We start from the raw sequence: 8,380 nt of genomic DNA on the forward strand, positions 1-8,380 counted from the left end.
TCATTTATCACTTCAGATTCATAATCAGTTTATTATCACAAGTTATTACCAATTCCAACTTTCATAAAGTCTCCATATTAATAACAGAATTAATATTCATGATAATCATAATGATATATAGTGATAATGATAGCAACAATAATCATAATAATAATTATAACAACAACAACAATAATAATAATAATAATAATAATAATAATAATAATAATAATAATAATAATAATAATAATAATAATAATAATAATAATAATAATAATAATAATAATAATATAATAATAATAATAATAATAATAATATAATAATAATAATAATAATAATAATAATAATAATAATAATAATAATAATAATAATAATAATAATAATAATAATAATACTAATAATAATAATAATAATAATAATAATAATAATAATGATCATAATAATAATAATAATAAATGACATTAACCAATTTTAATAACATTATAATAAACATCTTTGTCATATCGTACATCGTCCATAGTCATATTCATAATCGAAAATCCATAGTTATTGTCCATTTTGTCATTCGCATTCACAATTCGCATTAGGTCGATAATTCATAATTATAGTCCATACTTATAAATTTTATAAGCACATAATAATCACATAATCAATTCATTTTACGCTAACGGGATCTATGTTTAGATGGATATCGGAGATTACCTAGTGACGCGTGCCCAAAAAGTTAAGATCACGAACGGATTAACACTCTTGATATTCCTCGTCTACGAAATCGGAGTTTACAATAGATGTTAACGAGATCTAAGTTAGTTCCTAAATAACCCCTTTTTTATATACGTATATCAAATAATCGATTTTAGGCGAGTTATAAATCAAAGTAAATCATTTATGAAACTCACAAAATTATTTCAACTTAACTTTCATTACTTTAGCAACTATTTTAAACATGAAAAACTAACTTTAATTTACTTCTTATTTTATTTAAGAAACATTTATCAAGTTTATCAAAACTAAGTTAACTAAAGAGACCAACTTAATTAAGTAGGCTAGTTTAGGAAGTTTATGGGTTTTTTTAAAAAAATAATAAAAGTAAACCAAATAAAACAAGTAAATTTCAATATAAACATAAGGAAAGGAAAAGGAGTTTAGAATTCTCAGTTTCTCAAACATGAGAAACGAAATAGAAAGGAGGCGAAAGAAGGGGGCCGAAATAGGGGAGGCGAGGGAGTTTTGTGGTGCTGGCGATTTTTCGGTGGCTCGATGGCCGGAGAAAGACGCCGCGACTGAGGGTGCGTTCTGTTCAACTTAAAAAATTAAGTTTCAGGTCCAATAAGTTCAGATAAGTTCAGATAAGTTCAGATAAGTTGCAATAAGGTCTAATAAGTGCAATAAGTTCCAATAAGGTCTAATAAGGTCCAATAAGTTCCAATCAGGTGCAATAAGTTCCAATCAGGTGCAATAAGTTCAATCAGGTGCAATAAGTCAATCAGGTTCAATAAGGTTCCAATCAGGTCTAATAAGGTCCAATAAGGTCCCAATAGTCAATGTTTAATAAAAATTTGTATTATTGTCCACTGTTTTGTTATTCATAATTTCATATCACTATTAGCGGATTATGTTATTATTAGAACTATAATTAAAGTACCACAATGATTATATAGTATTATACTTGTATTAGTGTCTATTATTTTATTATTTATTTGTATTATGTCTATTTTTTTATTATTTATTTGTATTATGTCTATTATTTTATTATTCATATTACTATTAGCTGATTATGTTATTATTAGAATTTTTTATTAAAGTACCACAATGTATACTATTATACTTGTATTATTGTCTATTATTTGATTATTCATATTGCTATTGAATAATATTATAATCATGGTCAAATAATTAAGGTTAACAATAATAATAATAATAATAATAATTACATATAATAATAATAATAATTACATACTAATAATTAAGGTTAACAATAATAATAATGATTATTAATTTTTTGATTTTCTACTAGTGTTTTATAAAATTAAAACAACACTATTAGATATATTAGTGATGAAAGTTATGTATAGGCAAATATATAAATAGTAATTTTTTTGTTAAATTAATTATCATAAGAGATAATTAATAATCATTATTTTTAAAGGACGAATTATAATAATTATTATTCCATAAAAAATTTTGAGGGGTAGTATTTACGTTAGTGGTAATATTTATGTTATTCATGGTCAATGTTTTTGTCTAATAAGGTCAAATAAGTTTCAATCAGGTTCAATAAGGTCTAATAAGTTTCAATCAGGTCTAATAAGGTCTAATAAGTTTCAATCAGGGTCAATAAGTTCCAATAAGGTCCAATAAGGTTCAATCAGGTCCAATAAGTTCCAATCAGGTTCAATCAGGTCCAATAAGTTGAATCAGGTGCAATCAGGTCCAATCAGGTTTAATAAGTTCCAATAAGTTCAGTTCAGGTTCAATAAGTTTAGTTCAGATAAGTTCCAATAAGTTCAGGTCCAATAAGTTGAATAGAACGCACCCTGAGTCTGGCCGCGGGTTGTGGTGGTTCGCGCGGGTTGCGATAGCAGGGGTCAGGGGATACGCGAAGGGAGAGAACAGGGCTGGTGGTTGGTGTTTGTCGCGGTGGTTAACCGCGATTCAAGTGGTTCGATTGGTGGTGTGTTTCGAGCAGTTGTATGGGTGGCGAAGGTGGCGGTTTTCGATGGAGAAAAGAAACAAAGGAGTTGTGTTTGGTGGTTTGATTTTTAATTTGGAAAAACAAAAATTCAGAAATTAAGAAGAAGAGAAAGGAATTGAAGCAACCTTTTTGAATTATTTGCTTGCATCAATTGGTGAGTGAAGTTCAGTATTTATAGAGGAATTTGGTCAGAAAATTTGAGCTTGGTCAAGCTCCATTAATGGTGGAAGTGAGGTGTGAGGGCTATGGTGTTTAGCCTTTGAATATTTACTCCTAAAAATCTGATTTTGTGGATTGAAACTCAACTCTACTAACAAGAATTGTAAATTTTGTTGACAATTTGGCTCCTTTGGAGTTGGTGAATCAGACGAAGAAGAAGAAGGGAGGGGAAGAAGATGGAAATCAGTTTCCTGTTTCTTTTTATTTTGTTTTTATTTTATCTTTTTCTTTTTTTGGCTAAAAGACATGTGGTTTATGCACTTGGACTTGGTATTTGGGTTTTGGATTGCTAACAAGGATGGACAATTTGAAAAAAAATACCCACAACCAAAAGTAAAGGGTTTAATTAATTAGAAATAATGAAATGAATAATAAAACATGTAAATGATTTAATTTTAAACTTGTTAAATAAATCAAAAATAAATGAAATCATTATTTTAATAAACATAGTTATCAAATAAAATCGTATTATCATAAAAATAAATTTAAGTAGAATAATATTAAACTTTAATAAATAATAAAATAAGCTTTGAAAATTCGGGGTATTACATCTACTCCTCCTGAAAAACAAAGTTCGTCCTCGAACTTTAAAGTTATATGTTTAAGATCAACGAAACAGTAGCTTTGCGCTTTGTTAGTATTACATTCGGTCCCCCTTAAGGAGTTTCGTCCCCGAAACTCGATAATCATACCTCAAAAAGAGTTTAGGATAACGCTTTTTCATGTCGTCTTCTGTTTCCCAAGTTGCTTCCTCGGCTTGATGATTAGACCATAGAACTTTGACTAACTTTATTGCCTTGTTTCAGGTATTTTTGGTTTTGGAAACAAGGATTCTAACAGGACGTTCTTCAAAAGTGAGGGTCTCCTCTAGTTCAGTGGTTTCAGGTTGGATAACATGGGAGGGGTCAAAAATGTATTTACGATGTTGAGACACATGAAAAACATTATGAACCTTGGCTAATTTTGTAGGTAAGGCTAACCTATAAGCCACTTGTCCAATTCTTTCTAATACTTCATAAGGTCCAATATAACGAGGACTTAGCTTTCCTTTCCTACCAAACCTCATTACTCCCTTGGTTGGTGAAACTTTTAGCAACACTTTCTCTCCAACTACTCCAAACTCCAAATCTCGTCTCCTTTGATCGGCATATGATTTTTGTCGATCCTGCGCTGCTTTCATGCGCTCTTGAATCAACTTCACCTTGTTGGTAGTCTCTTCTATCATCCCCGGTCCTAAATTCGACAACTCGTTCACATTGCTCCAACATATAGGACTCCTACATTTCCGTCCATACAACGCCTCATATGGTGCAATTCCTATGCTCAAGTGATAACTGTTGTTGTATGAGAACTCAATGTATATTAAGTGATCATCCCAATATCCTCCGAAATCCATTACCAATGCTCTTAACATATCCTCCAAGGTCTGAATGGTTCTCTCTGTTTGACCATCCGTTGTTGGGTGGAAAGCTGTGCTGAATTTCAATAATGTACCCACGGCTGTCTGAAGCTGTTTCCAGAACTTAGATAAGAATCTCGAGTCCCTATTCGGAATGATGTCCTTTGGAACACCATGTAGCCTAACTACCTCATTAAAGTAAGCATCAGCCAACTATTTCAACAACCAAGTATCCTTCATGGCTACGAATCTTGCCGTCTTAGTCAAACGATAAACTATTATACCCATATTGCATTCTTTCCTGACCTCGTATTCGGTAATCCCATGATGAAATCCATAGAGATAGATTCCCATTTCCATCGTGGCACTTCCAATGGTGCAATTTTACTCCAGGCTTCATACGTTGTATCTTCACCTTCTGGAATATTAAACATTTTGCCACGAAGTCGGCTACTTCTTGCTTCATCCTAGGCCACCAAAAATGCTTTTTCAAATCCTTATAAAGCTTATGTCCTCCTAGATGTATGAATACGACGAATATGAGTTCCCTTAGAATTCTCGTCTTGAGTTCCTCGTCTTGTGGTACACACAATCTCCATTTATACTTCGCAACACCATTGTCATCGATCTCGAACTCTGGTGCTTGACCGTTTTCTTTCATCTCTCTTAACTTGCTTAACCACTTGTCTGCAGCTTGTTTCTCCCGAATCTCCTCAAATATGCTCGGTCTAAGATTAAGAGCATTCAATTCAGCTTTCACATAACCGGGTTCAACTATTTCCAAATCAATCTCTTGATCTCCTGACATAATTCTTTGCCAAAATCAAATTGTTTAGCGAATGAGCACTCTTTCTACTCAACGCGTCAGCTACTTTGTTCATTTTTCCTTCTTGATACACTATTTTCAAGTCATAGTCGTTTATAAGCTCTAGCCAGCATCTTTGGCTCATATTCAAATCCTTTTGCGTATACAGATACTTAAACTCTTGTGATCTTATAGACTTTATACTGCACTCCAATAGTAATGTCTCCAAATTTTCAGCGCAAACACGATTGCTCCTAACTCCAAGTCATGACTAGGGTGATTTTACTCATGCGGTTTGAGTTGTCTCGACGCATAGGCCACTACTTTGCCATGTTGCATTAAAACACACCCAAATCCTTTTTTCGAGGCATCACTATAAACTTCAAATCCTTCTACTCCAGAGGGCAATGTCAATACTTGGGCTGTTGTAAGTCTTTTCTTCAACTCTTGAAATGCTTCCTCACACTTATCATCCCAATGAAATTTTGTTGTTTTCTTCATCGGTTGTGAGAGGTTGGGCCTTCTTGAAAAATCCTTCACAAATCTTCGGTAATATCTAGCTAAACCCAAGAAACTCCTTACTTCAGTGGCGTTCTTAGGTTGAGGCCAATCGGTCACTGCTTGAATCTTCGATGGATCTACGAAAGCCTTCTTTTGATATCACATGACCCAAAAATGATAGTTTTTCCAACCAAAATTCACACTTTGAGAATTTGGCGTACAATTGATTTTCTCGAAGAATCTCCAATACTTTCCTCAACTGATCCTCATGATCTTCTTTATTCTTCGAGTACAACAGTATATCGTCGATGAATACAATCACGAACTTATCCAGGTATGGCTGGAAAGTCCAATTGATGAGGTCCATGAAAGCTGTTGGCGCATTAGTGAGTTCAAAAGGCATAACTGTGAACTCATGATGGCCATATCTCGTACGAAAGGTTGTTTTCGGAATGTCCTCTTCAGCAATTCGTGATTGATGATATCCCGATCTCAAATCAATCCTCGAAAACACTGTTGCACCTTGAAGTTGATCGAACAAATACTCGATTCTCGAGAGCGGATATTTATTCTTTACCTTGGCATTATTCAACTCCCTATAATCGATGCACAACCTCAAAGATCCGCCTTTCTTCCGTACAAATAATACTGGGGCTCCCCAAGGCGAAACACTAGGTCGAATTTACCCTTTTTCCAATAGTTCCTCCAATTGGACTTTCAATTCTTGCATTTCTGCAGGTGCCATTCGATACAGAGCCTTAGAGATAGGTCCTGTTCCCGGGCCTAAGTCGATTTTGAAGTGCACTTCCCTAACTGGTGGCATTCCAGGTAACTCTTCGGGAAATACATCTGGAAATTCCTTTACAATCGGAATTTGAGTCAACTTCTCGTTTTTCACGTTTACGTCCCTTACTTGACATAGGTAGACTGGGTAGCCTTTTCTAAGGTAGCTTTGAAGGTTCAACGCAGAGATTATTTTGATGTCAGGTGGAAGATTATGCCTTTAAAAGATATCCTATTTCCTTTGGTCCTCTAAGAGATATTTTGGTTATGACACTCGATTTTGGCTTATACTTACTAACCAATCCATTCCCAAGATAACGTCAAAGTCTTTTAGGTCAAAAAGGATAAGATCAGCCGATAATTCAGTACCAGCTATGACTAGAGGGATACTTTGGAAAAGAGATTTACAAGAAACAGTTTCACCTGTGGGCATGGCTATATTGGCTCGACAAGACTGGATAGACTCGAGGGGATACTTATTAACGAAAGTGATAGAAATAAAAGAATGAGACGATCCTGAATCAAAGAGTACACAAGTAGGATTTGAGTAAACGAGAAAAGCACCAGTCACAACGTTAGCATCGGTGTCAGCTTTCATTCGGCTCATGACATTTATTGTTCCATTGGTGTAGCCTCCATTGCCATTCTTTCCAAAGTTTCTATTTCCACTTCCAAAAGAGCGGTTGTTCTGGTTTTCGTTCTATGCAGCATTTCCTCCACTGGGGCAGTTGTTATTCAAGTTTTGAATTCTGTTTCCACCTCCATTGTTGTTACCATTGTAACCATTGTTCGCATTTGGTCCATTCTGAGCTTGCTTCTTAGGATAGTTGAACGATTTGTGACCTAGTTCTCCACATTCGAAACACTTGATTCTTTCACCCTGACAAGTGAATCATGGATGGCTCTTGGCACACTTCTTACAAACAAAGTTCCTTTGGATCCTATTTCCTTGTTGGGCCTGTTGTCCAGAATTTTGATTGTCGCGGTTGTTATACTGTCCACCATTGTTGTTGTTGTTGTTGGGCCTTTTATCATACCCTTGGTTGTTGCTATTGCTCGCAAGTTCCTTTCTTTTATGTCTGCTTAGTATTCTCTTTCACTCTGCAGAATTCTCTCTAAGTTTGAGGCCTTAGCATACGCCTCTGCGAAAGTAGTTAAGGTACTACCTCCCATTCGAGTCTGAAGATCAAACTGAAGTCCGTCTTCAAACTTCTGAGCCTTAGTTCCCTCATCTGGAACTAGAATTGGGCAGAAGCGGGCGTACTCATTAAATTTCTGAGCGTACTCTTGCACACTCATGTTATAGCTCTAGTTGAACCTACTAAACTCATTGTATTTCTGCCTACGAATGTGCTCGGGGAAGAATCGAGCCTTAATTGCTACCTTAAACGCTTCCCAGTTAAAGTTCTCTTGAGTTTTAACAATGGGTCCTACACTTTCCCACCAAGTATCAACATCTTCGTATAAGTAAAAGGTCGCTTGATATACTTTCTGGACCTCGGGCGTACCCGTGGCCGTGAAAATCTTTTTGAAGTCTCTTATCCAATTTTTAAGAAGTAACGGGTCTTCTCTACCTACAAAGGTTGGTGGTTTCAAAGAGGAAATATTTTTTGCCATGGCAGCTTGCGGATCATCTCCATGGTGGTTGTTGTTGAGCTGATTTGAAGACTAAGCCAAAGCTCGGAGCTAGTTTCTCTAGAGTCCTAAGTCGCGCTGCAACTTGTTTCGAGGTTTCGGCCATTTGGTTTTCTTGTCGCCTTCCTCTAGATCGCGTATAAACGTATTGCATAAGCTACCTGCATTATTCACATTGGTGTTCCCACCATTCACATTGATCTTTAAATAAGTTAATTCCCATAAATACATAATCAAGGTTCATTCAATTCATTCATTTCCACACAGCATACATAGGTCATATACCAAAATTTCGTCATTTCATTACTCATGTACATTTCATCACATAAGAGTTATCTTAGTTTCCATAACCAATAAATACTAG

Source organism: Beta vulgaris, chromosome 8 (genome assembly GCF_026745355.1).
Source record: "Beta vulgaris subsp. vulgaris cultivar EL10 chromosome 8, EL10.2, whole genome shotgun sequence".
Classification (NCBI taxonomy): Eukaryota; Viridiplantae; Streptophyta; class Magnoliopsida; order Caryophyllales; family Amaranthaceae; genus Beta; species Beta vulgaris.